Source organism: Eschrichtius robustus, chromosome 12, assembly GCF_028021215.1.
Source record: "Eschrichtius robustus isolate mEscRob2 chromosome 12, mEscRob2.pri, whole genome shotgun sequence".
Lineage (NCBI taxonomy): Eukaryota > Metazoa > Chordata > Mammalia > Artiodactyla > Eschrichtiidae > Eschrichtius > Eschrichtius robustus.
The window spans coordinates 15,670,479-15,692,145 of NC_090835.1; the positions used below are offsets into that span (position 1 = coordinate 15,670,479).

The 21,667-nt window shown below is 38.3% G+C and overlaps 1 non-coding gene across 1 annotated transcript; it reads left to right on the forward strand.

The window, feature by feature from the left end:
* Positions 1–2,551: 2,551 nt before the first annotated feature.
* LOC137774286 (U6 spliceosomal RNA) lies at positions 2,552–2,654 on the forward strand. The gene has a single exon (XR_011075815.1). It is a non-coding gene; the product is annotated as a U6 spliceosomal RNA (small nuclear RNA).
* Positions 2,655–21,667: the final 19,013 nt, after the last annotated feature.

The following is a 21,667-nucleotide window of genomic DNA, read 5'->3' on the forward strand; positions in this document are numbered from 1 at the left end:
TAACGATACCATCCTCAGATAAGAACTATCGTATCTTGTAGTTTGTATTTTTGTTTTGTAGAATTCCACATTTCATCAAGATGCCTGAATGGCAGCTTGATCCAGTTTTGACTTGATCCAGTGTCTAGCATAAAAGATGAAGATGTGATAGTGAAGCCATTATTCTAATTAATATTTCAATCATGCTTGCAAACAGCCTTTTACTTCCAATAGATAAACCAGCTTGTAAAAGGCAAGCATACCCCAAAAGATTTATCTAGGATTTCTCTTCAAACAGGAAATACAACCAGTGTTCAGACTATCTTATTGTGATTGGTCAAAGAATGACAGAATAGATTCTGTGATATTTTATACTTAATTTCATTATCTACACCAATGGAATTATAAATGAATCCACATACTCATAAGTTCATAGTTTTCCATTACCACTATATATAATTCTCTAAAATATAGCCAGCTTATTCAGTTATGCCTACCTTAAAATGGGTATTTCAGTCCAATTCGAATTTAAAGAAAAATTAGGAACGTCTGATTAATGATTTGGGGTCTAACGAAGTTAGAGAGAAAAGTCATTCTCAAGATAAACATCATTTCCCTCCTTTTCTTTAAATCTATCAGGCCAGGATTTTCTTTTAGCAATTTTCTCTGGTCACTCCCATCTCTCCAGTGATATACAATGTCAGGAAGGTAGAAATCATATTTGTCATGTTCTCTGAATAATTTCCAGCTCTGGTCACAGGATGTTTTAAAAGTTTGCATATCTCACATGTGTTTTTAATGGTCCAGTATTCACGGCATTGTTATGAGAGTGAATATCTTTACATTGGTAGGACTATACACCCTCATTTAAAAATGAGCCAGACTTCAATTCGTTTGGAACAGTTTCTAAAAATTTCCCTACAAACATTCCAGTGTTGTTCACATGTACAGATAAGTCAATATGCCAGCAAACGATCACCTCTTTACACTCCTAACATAAACCTTGTGTGAATAAGACATAAGTCAACATGAATGCATAATTCATTCACATCCTTGCTTTGCTGTCCTCGTACTACTCAGGTTTCACATTGTCACCTCACAGAGTCCTTCTTAGTTCACTAATCTAATGGTACCCATCATTCCCTCACAACCTCCTGCTTTATTATTAACAGAACACTTACCAGCGATAACTTTTGTTTAGGCATTCGTTCTTTTTTTTTCCCCCCTGGTTCTAACCAAGGCCAGTAAACAGCGTAAGAACAGAGACTTATATTTCATGAATCATCCCCACTACCTAGCAAAGTACTTGGCACATAAGAGGTATACAATAAATGCTTGTTGAATGATATGTGAGTGGATGAATCAATGTGTGAGAATGGAAACCTGAGAAACACATATGGAAATACATTCATTCATCCAATAAATACCCCATCTTTAGGCATCATTTAATACTGATTTTTAAGAACTTGTATATTATGATGAAAGAAGGAAAAAATGCCTTTTATACCAGTGGTTCTCAACTGAGTGCAGAGGGGAAGGACATTTCACAATATCTAAAGATGTTTTTACTTATCACAACTGGCAGGGTGATACTGGCATCTACTGGGAGGCCAGGGATGCTGATGTGAAGCATCCAACATTGTGTAAGATAGCACCCTACAAAAAAGAAGTGCCCAGCCCCAAATTTTAAGAATGTTAATGCTTTATACTATTCTCTATTCCTCATAAGAATTTAACTTAACACATATTTGTTAGACAACTATCATATGCTAGTATCAAATTGAATTCCTGTGAAGAAAAAAAGACATGTTGTAGATGGATTACAAACAGATTGACTAATAGATAGTTTACTTGCTAGATGGAAAGATAGAGGGATATATGGCTGGATGAATGGGTACTTCATAGATAGATATATGCATATATAAACCAAACTACAGCAGTCACAACACTCCGTGTTGGACTAAAATAAACCATATTAGTGATTGCTAATTGCAGGACATTTACAGTCTTGCTATCATCTTATTGTGTCTCCACAGAACTTGTTCTTTTTAACAATAAAATATTGGACTGCATAAAAAGATGCACATGAGTTTGGGGAGAGACTGTATGGTCATTTTGGCATTATTGCTAACAATATCTGTGAACAGATTGGCTGTAAGTGAGAACCGATCACCAGTTTTTAGTTAGGTGCCCCATGAAGTAAATATAATGTCTTCTTCAAATGAAAGGCATGTGTCTCTTTCCCAAAAGCGAGCATCACTGTGACAAGTGAGAAATGTATTAACTATGTAGATGGAATGCTTCTGCATATGATTCGGTAGCAAACTGGAATCTAGGCAAACACTTTGAGCAGAGGCTTTTCAAAAACAGATGCTCCAATAGTGGGGATTATACTTAGATCACTGGACAGAAAAGAAAAATTTTATTTCCTTGGAGGTCCTACATTTTACATGCATGGCCCATAAATTAGGTTATAAGTAGCAAAGGCAGGATTTATAAAAAGATAGGGAGTAGAGGTAGTTTCCTCCAAGTCTTCCTCATTTCCACTATAGTATGGAGGGATCCATAGTGTATGCTTTGGAAGCTCATACACTAAAACTGAAATGATACAGAGAAGATTACCATGGCCCCTTTTTAAGGATGACATGTAAATTTACGAGGTCTTCCACATTCATCAGTGGGATGACATATTCAAAGTGCTGATGATCAACTAAAAACTCTAAGTCCCTCAAGACAATTCTTCAAAATTAAGGAGAAATTAAGACATTCCCAGGTCAGCAAAAACTTAATTTGATGCTACCATATCTGTCCCACAAGAAATATTAATGTGACTCCTTCAAGCTGAAATGAAAGGGCACTAGATGTTAAGTTGAATTTACACAGGGGAATAAAGAGCACCAGTAAAGGAAAATATATGACATTGTATACGTATTTTTTATAACTCTGTTTTCCTCCTGATTAAAAGATAATGACATGAAGCAATAATTATAAAACTACTGATGAGCTTACATTGTATAAAGATGTGATTTGTATGACAATAACAGCACAAAGCAGAGAGGAGATAACAGGAATATATTGGGGCAAAGGTTCTGTATACTATTATTTAGTATTAATCTGATAGATTGTTTTAGGTCAGACTAATTGTAATCCTCATGGCAACCATTAAGAAAATAAAATTTAAAATACAGAAAAAGCAGCAACAAGGGAAGTAAAATGATACACTAGCAATTATTTAACACAAAAGAAGGTACTAAGGGAGGAGTAGAAAAACAAAAAACTTGACAGAAAAGATAGCAAAATGCTAGATGTCAATTCTACTGTATCAATAATTACATTAAATGTAAATGGATTCAACACTCTAATTTGAAAGCAGAGCTTAAAGAAAATTTTCCAGCTAGATGCTGTTCAGAAGTGAAAAACTTCTGATTCAAAAATGTTTATAGGCTGAAAGTAAAAGGAAGAAAAAATAAATACCTTGAAAAAGTAACCGAAACAGATCTTGGGTGGCTATACTACCATTAGACAAAATAGACTTTAAGAAAAACATTGTTACTGAAGACAAAGGGGGACATTCTTTATAATGCTAGTAAGTCAACCCGTCAGAAGATATAACAATTATAAACTAAGTGTACCTCAAAAGAGTCCAAATACACAAGATTAAAAATGGACAGAAATGAAGGGAGAAATAGACAATTCAACGATAATAGTTGGAAATTTCAATACTTCACTTTCAATAATGGATAAAATAACTAGGCAGAAGATCAACAAGGAAATTGAAGATCCAGAAGTTTCCATGGGCTTTTGTGGGAGGACACAGGAAGAGCTGAATAGAAAACCACAGAGCCACTATACCAGGATGGAGTAAACCTGTATTAGTATGAGTTCTCTAGAGAAACAGAACCAACAGGATATGTATATATGTATATAGATGTAGATACAGATATACAGAGATTTATTTTGAGAAACTGGCTCACACAATAGTGGGGCTTCTTAAGTTCCATTTGTACAGAGTAAGCTAAGAGCCTGGAGACTCAGGAAAGAGTTGCAGTTTGAGTCCACAGGCCGTCTGCTGGCAGACTTTCTTCTTGCCATTAGGCAAGGTCAGACTCTGTTCTATAAAGGACTTCAACTGATTGCATGAGGCCCACCCACATCACAGAGGTCAATCTGCTTTACTTAATGTCCACCAATTTAAACGTTAATCTCATCCAAAAAAATACCTTCACAGAAACACCTAGAATAACGTGTGACCAAATATCTGGGCACTGTGGCTTAGCCAATTTGACACATAAAATTAACCATTACAGGCTCCAGTGATGAGTTGGACAGATGATGTGGCTAAGACTCAGAGGGGCCTAGCACCACGTATGGCTGTTAGCACAACTGATGTCATCTTGGGCTCTTACATTTTCTCCTGTGCTTCCACTGACCCTACCCAGGACTGTACTGGGCAGTAACTCACTTCTGTTATGAAGGGCTTTGTAGTTAACAGGTATCATTTAATAATCCTTAGGACCAGATGGTCTCTATGCTCTATTAGTCCCATTACTCCCCAAACAATGATGACAACTTGCACCGACTATTCTCTCCAGCCACAAAACTACTGATAGTTACCCATTCATAAATCTTGACTTCAGAGTTCTTGTCCTGTTTCCAAGCACCTATACCCTAGGTTAACTATAAAAGTATCCCAATGGCCCATCAGCAGTGTGGAATGCAGCTGCAAATGCATCCAGATCCTTGTCTGCCCAATCCCACCCTGTGAGTAAATTACCCTGTAATCAACTGCCTGCCTCACTTTTCAGTCTCACGATGCATGCTCAGTTTGGTGGGCACTTTTTGTACCCCCTGTCCTCCAACACACCACTTAACAAAACTTGAGGTGGATAATCAAAACCAGAGGATTTCCGGGCCCTGGTAGTGCAAAAGATCCAGCAGAATCACAATTTTACCAGCCTCATAATTTACAAGAGCCTGGGGTGCTGGTCATGACTGGGTGACTGAGACACTAAATGCTAACCGCAGGGCATGATGGTGAGAGCAAGAAGGGAATCAGAAGAGAGCACAGGCCTGATCATTTGGCTATGAGCCCCTTTCTATGCACCCATGGAGTCATGTAAATTCCCAGGCTCTTTGGCAATTTCTTGGGGAGTAGAAGTCTGAAAAGGAATGACTCTGAAACACTGAACAATGGCTAAGGAGACTAAGTTACTCAAAACGGTTGAGGTTTTACAACCTGAACACTACTGAAATTTTGGACTAGATAATTCTTTGCTTTGGAGAGATATCCTGCGCGTTGTAGAATGTGTAGGAGAATCACTGACCTCTACTCATGAGAGACCACTAGCACCCTTTCCTTTCCCAAGTTGTGGCAATCAACAATCTCTCCAGACATTGTCAGATACTCCCTGAGGGGGAAAATCACTCCAGATGAGAACCACTAGGTTAGAGAATGTGATATTCTTAATTGGAAAATTCTCTAGCCAAAAGTTTTATATATTGTGTGTGTATGTGTGTGTGTACGTCTGTATGTGTGTGCATGCGTTTGTATGTGGGTGTGTATGAGTGACAGGGAGGAGGGGCACTTACTAATAGTTAACTCCTAAAACCAGGGAGGAAAAAGATTGCCATCTATAACCCATGAGAAAAGAGTATGTATTAAACTACCCATCTAACAACACACCGAAGTTCTTGTAGTTGAACTCTTTACCCCTCACTGATCCCTCATAGAAAAAGTCATTTAGTTGATTATAGTCGAGGTGACAGTTTTCATCACCTCCTGACTCTCGCCTCATGTGCCATTCTTGAATGCTTGCCTTTAGACAGATTCAGGTATTCTTTCTCAGATCCTGCTCGCATGTAGTAAATATACCAGAAGCAGTTGTGAACCAGCTTTACCAGTAATGAAAATATTTCAGCATTTTAATTCTTATCTAAATTATTTTGTAGGTCCTTCAGTTTGTCATTAATGATAAAGTGTTTGCCACAGATTATTTTCTTCTTTTAAGAACACCGAGTTTCAATTTTCTTAACAAATTTTGTTAGAAAGAGGTTTATATACCATCCATGTCAACACAACAGCCTCTTGAAAAAACCCTGCAAAATCTCCCATTCTTTTAAGTACAAATTGTCACCACTGTTGCTGAAATTAAGTCTTAGTCTATCAATAACATTTTAAAATCTATTTTAAAATTTTATCTTAATTCTGACTTAGCAAAGATATTCCATAGACCCATATAGCACCAGTATAGACTTCTTTTTATTTATTTCTCTTTTCTTTTCGTCTAGTGGAAATCTGATTTTTATCCCAACATAAGCATAATCAGCAGTTTAGAAAAAACACTGGACAATGTGAAATAAAGGACTATATTTTTATGCAGTGGTTTTATACTCAGCAGGAAAAAAAACCCTGCTTGCCAAGTAAAGGCATTAACACATTTTCAAGGGACTTCGCAAGTGCAATTTTTTCCCTTGGCTCAGCATTTCATTTTTACAGGATCTATTAATCAAGTCTAAGCAGCCTTTAAATCCCCAATCCCTACTTCAGATTGTTTCACAACTGCTGCCCTCTTCTCCCTTTGTCTCTAGTACTATCTTCCTCTTTCTCTATTGCTTTAACTCAGCTCTTTGCTCTACTCCTTCAATCATCCCCATCTACCATCCTCTGAGAACAGCAGCCATCAATTTCCAAAACCATACAAGGACTAACGTTTATACTTTTGAAGGGAATTCACTGAATAATAAAGATCATTTAAGAAATGCCAGGAAAAATTGATCACTCCAGAATTTAGAGCAACCAGTACAGACTGGAGAGAGGAAAAAAAGGAAAAAGATGACAAATTCATCTTTGTTATTTATTGTATTTGAATATTAAAGCTCACAGAATCTAAGAAGTGTTTAACTTAATCGAGACGAGACCAGCTATAGAAAATAGCTCCCCCTTAATTACAGTAAACCTTTTAAGAAGCTAAAGGTATGTAAAAAGATGTATAAGATTAAAAAATAGTACGGTGATGAAAGGAAACAGGTATCTCCTTCACTAAGAAATTGTTAGATCAAAATTTTTTCACTATTTCACTAAAGTGGAAAGCCAAGTAAGTGGTTGGCTATTTTCTTCTCTGTCCTTATCCTTAAAAGTAACTGAAAAATTCCCAAGTACCTAAAGGCTAAACATCATTAATCTATTTTTCTCAGATACCTGTCATAATTCTGAATGTTGTTATTCTATAGGTGCATTTTATTCATGTTCCCATAAGAATACTAAGATCTGGGCATGAGAAATACAGAGAAATCAGAGCAACCCCAACTTGCTTGAAACCATTTAACAGCCAAAGGCAAATCCAAGCTTCCTGTTTTTTTCTTCCACAACAAGACTCAAAATAATGCCATTTCTTGCTTTGTTCCTATCCTTGATAGAGTTCAGATACTAAAACATTACTTCCTGTCTGAGACTTGCAGACTGCCATTCATAACATCATAAAATACCACTTTTATTGAGTAACTCTGTGTGTACCTCTGCAAGGAAACGGTCTCTTCCTTAGGTCCAATATCCCCAATCTACAATTATGCTTCTTGAAGTGACAGAAAACTGCTTTCAAATGCAATTTCTACCCCGTCTTTTTATAGATACTGTAAAAAAGCAGCAAATCAAAGGGGAAAACTGGTTAATTTTATGCCAGTCACGAAACCTGGTGACAGGTGTTGCCATATGTTGCGACAAGATCTCTTGACCATGGGTCATCGCTTTGAAAGCAACTAGAGAATGGCTGGCAGTACTGTGACACACAGAAAGGCCCCCTGGGATCTCATGCAAAGAGACGGGTATGAAATTAACTCGTGGCATCGTGGTATTTTCCAAACATGACAGCTCCCAGGTCAGTAGCCAGTTAAGCACAGTGGGGATTGTGGGGTGCGGGGGGGGGGGAACTTTTGGCATCTAGCAAACGATTTCAGTGGAGTCTCTGGTGAGCCCTAAGAAAAAACCATCCCCAGAGAGATGTCTAGAAAGGTTAAAATCATAGAAGGCAGTGGGCAAATATCAATACGTTACGTTAAGCAAAGTAACTCTGTTTTGGACAGTCTCCTAATTTTACTTTGCTTCCTGGACCAGTTTCCACAGAGAAGATGAATAAAGTATTCAGTATGATGATTTTGAAGAGCTCTTTATTTCTTCCCTGAATTAGAACAAGAGTTTCAGTCATGAGTTGAGGAAGTGCTGAAGCAACCACGCTTCCTCCCAACACACACACAAGCGTGCACACGAATGCGCGAGTGTGCGCGCACACACACACACACATCTCTGCCACATGAAGTAAAACATAAATTCCCAAACTGGAACTTTCACAATTGTGTTACATGCGCAAATGTAAAACCTCTAAACAGTAGCAGTAAAATCTCATTATAGAAAATAAAGATGTTAAAAGAGCAAAGCAAAACACTTGCATCATATAATAAATGCATGTGTCACAGGCTTACTTTACTGACTTCTGAGTTAATTCCCTTTCCTACACCATTTCCAAATGTCATGTCAAGGGTAACAGGTGGAAATGGGCAAATACAGAGTAGGAAGAATAAGCAAATTTAGCATTTAGAAATACAGCCACCTAAACCAGGTATTTATTTTCTTTGAATTCCTAGTATAAAAACAACACTTTTGCACAATTTTCATAGTACATTTTAAGAGAAACAAATCGTAAGCACAGTGATTGTAGTTTGAAATGCAAGCAATTTTTGGTTCTGAAAGCATAAAAGTTACATAGGAATATGAATGTGGTAGGGAACGAGAAATTACATGGGACTGAATGCTATGTTCTTCTGTCAACAGGCAAATTAAGTGTATTAATGTTGTGTGTATACAAATAGAGACTATTAAACTCTAGTTTCACAATCTGGGCACTAGTTACTAATTCCTAGTTCTTTATCTTACTTTTTTAAATACAAACTTTCCTCAGAATTACTTTATGATCCTAGCATGTGGACATCACCATTTAATTCTAGGACCGGGAATACCTTAATTATCAAATAATATCCTTCAATTTCCAAGCAGATGTTTAATACATTTTAAGACCAGTAAGCATTCAGCACATATTATAAATGATTTCCCGGAATGACTATATATGTAACTAGCACTATATAACACATAATATGTGCCAGGCACTGTTCTAAGAACTTTATAAGTAATTCACTGAATCGTAATAAAACAATCCTCTGAGGTATGTACTATAATTATCTCTAACTTTCAGATGAGATAACATGGAAGCAGAGAAGAGCCATTTTAAATACATCTACAGCTAATATGTGGAATACTCTACAACTGAACCAGAGTCCAGGTTCTTAAGCTCCATGCCATGATGCCATGAAAGTCCTTTCCAGATCAGTGCTCAACAACCTTTCCAGTCGTGAGGTTTTCCCTGGGACTTAAGTTCTTTTTGCTATTGCCATTTAAACTTCATGGACTAAGAGAATGGAGTCACTGGATTCCGTTAGTTTTAACTACACCACCAGCTTGATAAAACACCAACCTTCTTCAAAGCAGGTTAAATTCTTCTGCATCCCCAGCCCACCACCGCCCGCGCAAAGCCTCCGAAGCAAGACTCTAACAGCCTTAATGTTTCAACGACGCCAGCCTTCAGAACAAGATGATTCATTCAACATATTTTATTGAGTAACTACAATGTACATACATTATATATATATATTATATGCATTAAATAGAGTAGTGAATTAAACAGACATGATCTTTACCTTCACATTTTATTTTGGTGAGGAAAATATATATTCATTGTCATGATTACTTTTATAACATAAAATTTATTTTTAAAAGAATGGTATAAATAGGTGATTTAGACTTTGAAGTCCAGTAGGTCTTCAACTCTAACTCCCTGATTACTAGGTTTTAGAACTTGAATTACTTTCTTAACCTTTCAAATTTACAGTTTTTTCAACTATAAAAAGGGAGTAATAGTGCTTTAAAGATGAAATGAGATTAAGTATAAAATGCTTAGAAAATTGCTTGGCACATATATATATATTCAATTAATAGGATCTTTATGTCATTGTTAATGTTTAAATTTTACACATGCATCCTTTTATGTAAGTTTATCTTTACACAAGTGTTCTTTTCAGACTAAGAACTATCCTTGTGAATAGTAGTAATGGCCTTTTTTCTATTTCAGGAAATAAAGATTTCTCATGATAAAACAGTAAGTTTATTAAATTCCCCATTCAACAGTCTTATGAATGCATAAACAATTAGACTACTGGAAAAAAGGCAACACACCTGGTCTCTAGGTGTCCACTCTTCCCTGTCCATGACACCATGCAAACCATCTGTTGGCTCTTTCTGCAGCAAAATACTGAATATTTCACTACACTAATTGACAAAATTGTGTCATTCTACATGGCAACTAAAACAATTCATAACATACGTTTTTTATCATAGACATGAAGCAAACCTGGACCCACTCTTGCCATCAATACACATAAACAGAAATAAGAATGTAATATCGTGGAAGTTAAAAGCACTCACAAATAACTGGAAAGCAGGTAGGATATTTGCTTCTGTTCTGCGATGATAGATTTATTTTTTCAATCAGACAATGGAAATCTGACCAATGAATAGTAAGTTTAAAAAAAAAATTATTTTAAGATAGCAAAATACATTCTTAGGATATTAGTATGATACTACATAATGAGTCATGCAGTGAGCGAGAGCCTGGCCCAGCCCTACCACCCAACAGCTAAGTAAATTTGGGCCATCACTGATCCTGCCTGCCCTCCCCCAATCTAAGGGGTAGTTTCATTATTAGCAAATGGGTAGAATAATCCCAACCAGCACCTACTGTGTGCACAGTGCCATGTTAGGCACTGAAGATACAGTGGTGAGCAAGACCAGCCTGGAGCCTGTGTTAACAGGATATACTATCTAAGGTGCTTAGTCAGAAAAGGGAGGTACTTCTTTCTCATAAAGTGCTGAGGCTAAGTTATATGGTCCACTAGAATGATACATGAAGATGCTACAAGGATCACAGCGGTTTATATAGAAAACTTAAGAAATTAAATATCAGTATTTCTTGCACATTAGCAATTGCGTAAATCCTCATATAAATGATAGACACACAGAAAAACTGGGCAATGACTGAGGCAAAATATACCTGTACTTCCCAAACTGGAGGAAAAATTTTTTTCAATTACAGATGACTTAGATGCTCCTGAAAATGGCCAAAAATATTCTATTTAAAATTTGAAAACCATGGTAGGGGAATCTAAAAACAAATAATGTGCTGTTTCCAGTGAAAGGGAGCTATTGGTAGCATGTGTGTCAGCCTACCTCACACTCGGACCAAAAAAATAAATAAACCAAACAATGATTTCAACAGAAAGTTCTATTCCAGTATCTGGGTTTAGAACCTTGTGGATTGGTGAACTTGAAAATCAGTTCTTTCCTCATTTAACTTATTTGAATAGTGGGTATATTTATTCTGCTTATCTAAAAACAGCTTTAGTTGGCTTAATAGTTTTGAATGTTAATTTGAGCATGGTTTAACCCAGGCAAACTCGTTTATATTAGAATAGTGATGTATATGAATAGTACCCAAAATGTATGCGTGTGTGCACAATGCTTTACAGGGATCAGAAATTCCATGTGAGACAGTACTCTGTCCAGATTTGTTCTTTCCAAAATGGTAGCCATTAGCCACGTATACTATTTATATTTACATTAATTAAAATGAAACAGAATTAACAATTTAATTTCTCAGTCACACTAGTCACACTTCAAGTGCTCAACAACCACATGTGACTTCAGGCTACATATTGGACCAGGCAGATACAGAACATTTCTATCACTGAAGAAAGTTCTATTGGGCAGATCTGGTGTGGACATTCGTTTATTTTCATTCATACATTCATTCTTACTCATTTTGGGTTCTTCGCACCACAAATATTGATTAAGTACCTACCATGTGTCCAGCCAAGGGCTAAGCCATGAGACACAATGGTGAGCAAATATATTGTTCCAATTACCACGGAGCCTACATTCCTATGGGGTAAATAGACATTAACTAAATAATCACACAAATAAAGATAAAACTGAAAATATGGTAAGTGCAAAGAAGGAGAGGGAAGAGATGCTATTTTAGAGGGAGGAGATCGAACTACCCAGCAAAGATTACTCTGAAGTGACAACTGACTTGAGCTAAGGTAGGATGTCCAGGAGCTAGCTGGGCAAAGAGGCAAGAGAGTGTAGTGGGCACAGATACAAGAGCATGTGCAAAGGCTCTATGGTCTGGAGACCAAAGGCTCTATGGTCTGGAGACCCTCTATGGAGGGTCTGGAGAAAATGAGGAAGGTAAAGGTCAGTGGATGGGAGTTGGTGAAGAGAGGGGGGATGTGTTCACAGTTGAGCCTGCAAGTTACTTAGGTTTATATTACTGAAGCTTTGTAAACCATGTAAAGAGCTTGTCTTTACCCAAGATGATCGAAATTAATTTTAAGGCACGCCAAGTAATGTCAACCAGAATGACGGTATGATCAAATTTGTATTTCAGAAAGAATCTCTATGTAGAGTATGAGGAACTACCATATGGGCAAGAGTATATAAGAACAGTTATGAGACACGTCCATGCATATTATCATCCGGCCACCTGCCACCTCGAGTTTAAATATAGACAGATTATAATTTAAAAACAAGAAGAATCCATACTTAAACAGCTAAATTTTTGAAAGATGTTATTATAATAGAAAACATAAACCTAACATCAAACTCATGGATCTGATCATTTCCTAACATACGCAATTTCATCCTTCCACAGAAGACAACGGGAGAGGGAAGCGACAGGGAATGATGTGAATATGCTGGATTTAGCTCCCACCAGTATCGATGAGGCTTAATGGCAGAACAATAAAGGTGCAGAGAGGACCCAGCTCCTGAATAAGATTAAAGGAGATGATGAGGCCTAAGGAGAAAATGATGAAGTTTGGGAGTCATAATTATCTCAAAGAAATTAAAGAGTTTAAATACTTGTGGGGGAAAAGGCAGCCAAACTAAAACATATTGATTCAGGTTCTTGGATGAGGAACTCTGAATGTGGTCACAGGAGGGGCAAACTCTTTTTGGTCGTGAAAAAGCCACTAAGCAAATTCTAGCTATTGTACACTCAGTAACACCAAAAAGACTGAAAAATGCACAGAACTTCCCTGAAGTGCTTGATTTACTGTGACCTCCTCACTGTTCCTAGAGTATGTGCCAAACTTCCTTTCCTAAAATTTTTTTCACTGCTGTTCACCTCACTTGAATGGCTCCTTCCCAGATACTCACACAGCTACTACTCTGATCCAATGCTACCCCTTCAGAGAGGCCTTCCTTGGCTATCATATTTAACAGTGGCCCATGTCCGCGCTTTTACATTTCTTAATAGGAAATATCACCACCTGACACTTTATTACCTCTTGATTGGTTTGGCTATTTGTTATCTCCCTAGGTTAGACTATAACTCCCATAAAGGCAGAAATCTGTCTTGTTCATCTCTGTATCCCCAGCACCAAATGCCTGGCAATCATACGAGTGCAATAAGTACTGGGTGAGTGAATGCTTGAATGAATGAGAGGATGTGTTGAGTCGAGAGTACAAATCCAGCGGTCAGTCATCTTTGGAACGTTTATCACAAAATGTGCTGATTGCTACTATGAACTAGTTCAACATAAACTCTTGCCTGATCTTGTAACGTCTTTTCCACAATGCAAACAACTCCATAGTCTTTCTAGTTATGAGACTGAAAAGTCTCTCTTGCCTTTGTTGGCTTCTTGCAATTGAGTGTCATGGCTAACACGTTAACTTCCTAAATAAGCTACCTGAGGGAAGAATCTATGTCTACCTCATCTTCCTATGTCCACAGAACCAAAACACAGTATTTTGTAATGAAAGGAATTTGTGTTCTTGAAATGTTTCTGAGAGGGAAACTACAAAGGGGAAATAAAAGAAGGCTTGAAATTTATGAATTAGAAATATAATCTATTACTGGGACTTCCCTGATTGTCCAGTGGTAAAGAATCTGCCTTCCAATGCAGGGTACCTGGGTTCGATCCCTGGTCAGGGAACTACGATCCCACGTGCCGTGGGGCAACTAAACCCACGTGCCACAACTACTGAGCTTACGCACCCTGGAGCCCGCGTGCCACCACTAGAGAGGGAAAACCCACACGCCACAACTAGAGAGAAGCCCAAGCAGACCGCGCGCCATAACGAGAAGATCCCACATGCCCCAACAAAGATCCCATGTGCCGCAACTAAGACCCGACACAGCCAAAAAAAAAAAAAAAAAAAGAGGAGAAATGTATCTATTACTAAACCTAAGACTTGGAAGAAGACCATAAAATCCATTCAGAAATGCCAAAGAACAGTGTATTGATAGGAATAAAAAATAAAATTATGAATTGGAAATATATCTCACTACCCCTAAGGTTTGGAAGAGTACAAGAATACTTGCAAATTTCACGAAAAACAAGGTAATGAGAGAAATAAAACAACTACAGCAATAAATATAGATACATCCTGAGGCTTTGAAAAGAATAAATTTCCCCAATATTTTTGGTATTGCTACATGTGCTTGTACAAATAAAATGTTTTAAATAACACTAGCAATATTATGGTAAAGTAAAAAAAAAAACAATGACAATTTAAAAGTAATTAATAGGTATAAGAATTCCGTGTATTTAAGGCAACTGATAAAATTATTTATATGCATATTATTTATGAACATAAAATTGCATTTACCCAATTCTGCTGAAATCCTGCTACATTTGCAGAAAATGTCTACCGTATGATTTCACAGCTAGCACATATCAAAACAGTGTTTTATCACAATGTGATTTTTAATAGCTAGAGATATGACTACCAAATAGAAATGTCACAAAAACATGATCTCCACTTAACATGAAAGACGACTTTCATAAGAGTGCTTCGAACACAGCACGCGTATGAAAGAACCACGATGCATCCATAACACACAATACTCTCACCACATTCATCAATGTTCACTTTGATTTCCCTTTCCTGTCTCCATTGTTCCTCTTCATCTCTTTGTCAGATAACGTTATCACACATTTCCTGATTTCTACAGCTTAGCATGAAAATATCAGCCTTAGCAGCTCTGCATCCCTGGATTTCTATTTATGCCAACGTCCATTCAAAGTTAAAAATTGTGACAGTTTCTCCACCCTCACACCTTCCCTGTATTTCATCTCATGGGAATTTCTACTTGGTAAATATATCAAGCAGACTTCTGTAATCTCCCTGTCAACCACTCTGCCTATGACTAGCTAGAAAAAAATCAGTGGGCACAAGGGGTCTACATGCAGGGAAAAGAGAATAGGAGGTCTCACGGAGTTCTCTAATCCAGCTGTGATTGGTTTATCAAGGATTCTCACCTAGGTTGGAACATTAGCCTGAAAGGATTTCACCTTTTTCTTCAAACATTACTTTCAACACTACTTTGCCAAATTCGGCTTTCCCACCACTCTATGCTATCTTAGTCCATAAGCCTCAAGTCACTCTTTATCACTAAACCTCAGGCTGGTTCAAAATGCTCCCTTCTTCCCCACTTGTGGCCAGAGCTATGCTGGAAGGAGCTGGAATGAGGAGAGCAATGTCATCGCTTCTTTTATTCCTCCTCTCTCTCTAGCATCCTGGAATTCGAACTGATTCTTCTAGCCTGGATCTTCAGTTGTGTCGGCTCCTGAACAGGCCCCGGGCACTCCCACCTCTACCCAGTTTCCACCCCTAATTACAGAGCCCAGACCCTCTTGTTGCTGTTGTCACTGTGCTCCTAGCAACCCCCCAGGGTGAGGTACCAGCTACTTAATACAAGGTCTGTTTGACAGATGAGACATTTCAGGCACCCTGCTAGGCCCAATGGTGAAAGTCTGGGCTGCTTTACTGGGTCCACCCTACCTTCTACCCTCAGTTTGCTCCTGCCCTGCTCACATCAGCACAGTAGTAAATCAGGAAGTCATCACTGATTCAGGTAACAGGGAACAATCTGCCAGTCTCCCATCTTTCAGGCATATCAATCTGTGCGAATGTTTCATTGACCCCTTCACTTGGCTTTACAAAGGGAAAAGCGCTACAGAGAGAATCCCCTCTTACCACCAACAACGTACACTGCGCAAGGCTAAAACATTTCAAAGAGCCACTCTCACCCTCCTGGCCCTAAATCGTTCTGTGTACAAGCTGGACAGCTGAGGTAATGGTTGGGGAAATCTGGCTTCTTCTTTCAACTCTTGGGAAACCCCTGAGTGGTATACTAGTGTAACCGAGCAGGGCGCTATGAAGCCTTCCCAGAATAGACCCCTTCTCATGGCCTCCACCTGCCTTTTGTCTGTTAAAAAAAAAAAAAAAAAATTTAGTCAAAGAATAAATTTAATCAGAGAAATGAGAAAACGCAGAAAGAAAGGAAAACAGTCAAGAAGAACAAAATAATAATACTTTAGCCATTAAACAAAGTCAAGGACCTTTAGTTCTTCCTCAACGACTGTAGATGATATTCTGAGCCATCTCCTTTGAGCTGTTTTGCAGATACTGAAACCCCCACCAGGTGGAAGAAGTTAACTGTCTGCTGCCCACAAGCACGTAGACCCCAGACCAGCTGGAAGCAGAAGGTTGAAGATGCTGACTCCCGATTACCTCACCACCAGCCAATCAGAAGAATGTCTACGGAGCTGACCACACCCTGCTCTGTGAAAACTGTAAGACTCCTCACTACCCTCTTCAGGGCTGGACACACAGTTTTGAGGGCATTAGCCCACTGTGACTCCCTTTCCCTGGCAAAGCAAGAAAGCTATTCTTTTCTACTCCACCCAACACTCTTTCTCCAAGTTTCTGTCAGGCACCGGTGAACAGAGGCCAAGTTTCAGCCACACTAGGCTCCGCTCTGCTTTCCGCTGTGGGTTGTAACTACTAACTTGGGAGCAACAACAACAACAAAAACACAAAGTCTCACTCAACATCCTTTCAACGCTCATTACCAGAGAAGTCTAAATTAGGCTAATATTTTAGCCACCACCTGAATCGCTCTTTGTCTTTATACCCTCTGTTCTAGAGAAGCAGAGCGAATTGTTTCCTAAAACTGAGTCCTAATAATGGACACAGGATCTAAATCCAAATCTGCCATTAGGATTGTTTTTTAATTGTTTTCTGTATGCTAAATAAAACTAAGATTTATAGGTGCCTCTGAATACATAATTATTAAATTTTGTAACATATTTATGGCATGTATAATAATCTTGAGTAAAGGAAAAGGAACCTGTGTCAACAATTCCATTAATTATGAAATTGAATCCAATATAAGCACAATCTAGTCATCATTAAGTATACTTTCCATGTCACTGCTGTAACTTCCAGAAAATCTTATACTTTATTATTCCAAATTAGTATTTGAGTCACTGTTTGAAATAAAATGTAACATAGAAGCTTGGGAAATATACTGAAAATCTGCACGCAAAGAATTAAACCTATTGAACATGTGCTGGGGCAAAACACATTTAGAGCAAGAATAAACAGAAAACGTGATAATGACAACAAATATGAATGGAATAAACTACCAGCTGTGATAAAAAAAAAAAAAAAAAAAAGCAAGTTTTTTTTCATAGGAAAGACACACCATTTTAAAATCGACCATCACCGACACAGATGATCAAACTCATGGCTAAAGATGAAACTACTGACGCAAATGCATTTCTAGGATAATCATTAGAACTTCTCCTTAAGAAAAAGCGCTCAATTTGCGTTTAATTGTTTCTTGGAATTATTTCACACTTTAAATCTATTTTCTTAACAAAATACCTCTTAAATCAGAGTTTGCCAGAAAGTTATATGTACTTTTCTTGAGTTTTATGCAACAACTTAATGGAGAAAATCAACATGAATCTGGCCTTGCCTTTGAGATACACAGAAGAGTTTAATTAGGTGTTAATGTTAAAGCAGTGAAGATCATAAAATATAATGTATAAGGTGATTTTAGATTCTCAAGACAGGAAATTTTATGTATGGAATGCATTTAATTTTACTTTTCCTCTGGCAAAATAAAAACAAAAGAATTTTCAGTTCTCATAATTTTAAGGTAATATCAGCCACTAGAAACTTGTCAATACTAAAAGTTCTTAGAAAGTGAATACAATTTTAAGGAGAAGTAAATAAGAACAAAAATATGAACATAAAATAAAGGAAAATGAATAATCCCAACCTGCCCTAAGCCTAAAACACCTCAGGGTGGTGAATTTGGATCATCTGCTAAGGAAGTCGCTACCAGGGCAAGGAGACAAATTCTCATCATATTTGGAGCCACGAGGGAAATGACAGCACGAAGCTTCTTCTTAGCATAATTTTGAAAAGAGATCTTCCTGCCAAGTAAATCTGCCTTAACAAAAATAGTAGCACTTATTTTTTCAATTGTTCAATAGGCATTTATTTAAATCCTGGTGTATACAGTGAAAAGGTACAAAGTAACAAGAGCATAGGATCCTTACCACTGTGAAATATGAACAACATACTGGAAATAGCAGGTGAATGCAAGGAACCAGACTCACCAATATGAAAAATGAGGACAAATTATGCTGGTAAATACTATGGAAGTGCAGACTCATGATTTGTTATCAGCCAGCTTCCCGCAGACTCAATCCCTAGCACTTGAAGTAGGGGGAGAGTGAGATGATTTCCTGGATGTCTTAGTCTGTTCAGTCTACTATAACTGTACCGTGGACTGTGTGACTTATAAACAACAGAAATTTATTTCTCACAGTTCTGGAGGCTGGGCAGTGGTCCAGGACGAAGGCGTTGGCAGATTCAGAGTCTGGTAAGAACCCTCTTCCTAGTCACAGGCGGCGGTCTTCTTGCCGTCTTCTCACACGGTGGTGGAAAAGATAAAAGAGCTCTCTGGGGATCTTTTATATAGGCACTAATCCTATTTGTGAAGGCTCCACCTTCAGGACCTAATTGCCTCCCAAAGGCCCCACCTCCTAGCACCATCACACTGAGGATTCAGCTTCAACTTAGGCATTTTCAGGGGGTCATAAATATTCATTCTATAGCACTGGACCCTAAGATAATCAGGGAACAGCTTTGATTAATAACTATTGTTTTAATAACTACTGTTGTTACAATATAAAGTGTAAATAACTGTGTCTTAGAGTTTCCTAAACTGCTACTCCCACGTGTTGCCTCGCTGATTTAGAGAATCTCCATCCCCAGGTGAGAGCTTCAGTGGCCACGCTGGGCTCACAGGTGTTCCAGGACTATCCAATTTGCTCTTACCTTATTTGTTCTAAGTGACCATCAAACTTTCCCTCCACCTAACTTCTTGATGCAGGAAAACCACATAATCTCTCTCATACAGGTTGCCACTGAGGGGGAGCAATGTATGCCACCCCCAAATGTGCCATTTTGGCATGTAGATTGTTTTGAGCTGAAGCCAATTAAGACCCAGCAGACTCAGGAAAAGCTTTTTGCCTCTCCCTTAACTGCCCAGAACAATATATTAATAGATACGGAGCCTGTACCAGGAAGAGAGAGCTATTGTCAGAAATAACTTTTTATATCAGAAAGATTTATCTGCATGGCATGGCAAACATCTGATTACTAAACGGGCTCTTCTCACATTCCTGTGAATTGTCTTCCACCCCTTTAAAGCCCCAGTCTCCCACCCCCTCCTCCTTAGCTCAGGATGGTATATAAGTCTCAGCTGCCTGACTGTCCATGAGTCTCATATTTTTTTATGGAGTTCCCTATATACAAAATTGTTTTTCTCCCGTTAATCTGTCTCATGTCAATTTAATTATTAGGCCAGCCAAAGAAGATAGAAGGGAAGGAGGGAAAAGTTTTCCACCCCATCACAAAGCAAGCCTCTATCCTGATGTTACTGGCATCAAAGCCAAAGCTTAACATTTTTACAAATAAAGAGCAGGTGTGGTGCCAACTTATATCTCAAGGAAAGGGGCTAATTCTTCCATAAGTTCCATCAACTCCAAGACATCCCAAAGAAACTTTACAATCTGAGTAAACATAGTGTGCCTGTCATGCAGATAGAGCTTCAAGGTCAGTCCCTACCCCACTTCTCACCGGATTGCCGACTGAACCTCTTCCATGTAGAAATTCTAGAGCTGCCCTGGGTAAAGACATATCTTCTTTTGCCATCTACTGGTGTCACCGTTTTAGGTGCCTATTGGTGCCCCTGTAGCTCCAAAGGAACAGGGGCTTGAGCTAAGGCACCTGCTCCTGTTGTTGCCACAGCTGCTGGTAACATGTCCCGACGAAGCCACGTAATTCTTCAAAGTGCAAGAAAGAAGACTCTTTCCCCAGGCATTTATGCTTAACCGAGGACGCTGCACAGCAAAGTTGGCCATGGTTACTAGACTTACCACACTTTGTGGACCTTTTCGCAAGTGCCCTTGAGAAAATGATCTGCTCCTAGTGGACGAGGTACACAGACCCAGAGCCGCCACCCCCTTTAAACACTCACTGGTCCCATTTTTTTCTCTGGATGGAATTGTTTGGGGGGGGGGGTTGGTTGGTTTGTTTATTTTCCTTAGAAGGCTTGTTGTTTTGACCAAGGCTCCAGAGATTTCAAGAACTTCGAATACTGAGGAGAAACCTCTTCCATTCCAGAAGATTCCTGGGGTGTTTATCCAAATTTACCACCTCATTTTCCATTGTACTCCCCACCTGATAGCAACCATCAAGTTGAAAAACCTTGCAATTCCACCTCATTAAACCCTCTGCTTCACTGTGACTACTTAAAAGCCTCTTTCATTGCATTCCCCACACCTCTGTCTCACACAGGTTTTGAAAGAATGTGGGGATAGTATATTATTGTATAGAATTTGAGAAACATTCTGGGTAGGGGCTACCCTCTTCCTCCCTTCCATATATCATCCTTCTCCTGGGCTTGGGGATCAGATCAATCAGAGTTTGCATTTCAACTGAGAAACTCAGTAGTTTTTGACTAAAAATGTTAGTGTGAACCTCAATTCCTTATCTATAAAATGAGGATACTGAGAAAGCACAATTCTTTGAGTTACAGAGATCAGTAAGTGATATAAAAGTATCATCGTAGTAGATTTACAAAGTATCTATATCTCATTTACAAAATATACAAAAGTCTGTATCTCACTTGTAGTTCTTTCTTAATACCCAAAGTAAAGTGCTTTCAAAAATGCTCGGGATTATTAACCAGGAAGCAAAGACTGTAAAGTACTGTTTACACAGAGTTGTAGATGTCTAATTCACCTAGCACTCTGGTCTTTTAGGCAAATAGCCCATTATGAAAAAAGACAGAAGGTCTTTGTATTCCAGAATGGTACATTTTCCCTACAACCCCAAGACTATTTTATTAATCAGAATGTCCTTTGTTAAAAGAGTAAGGATCATTCATTCAGAGTTAGATAATGACCAGTCTCAAACCCCTCCCCCCCCAATTCTGCATATCTCAAAGACAGGAAGTGAATCTGCCTCTGCAATCCTCATTATGGCACACAGTAGGTGCACGATATACTTCCATATCATGCATACATGATACAGGTCAGGGGCACTGTGCTAGTCTGACAGTCCTGAGTTATTAAAGATGCAAATTGCCAGCAAGCATTCTCATCGTTGATCTTTTGTAGTATTGTTTTCAAAACTACTTCTCCCTTTCTAAGT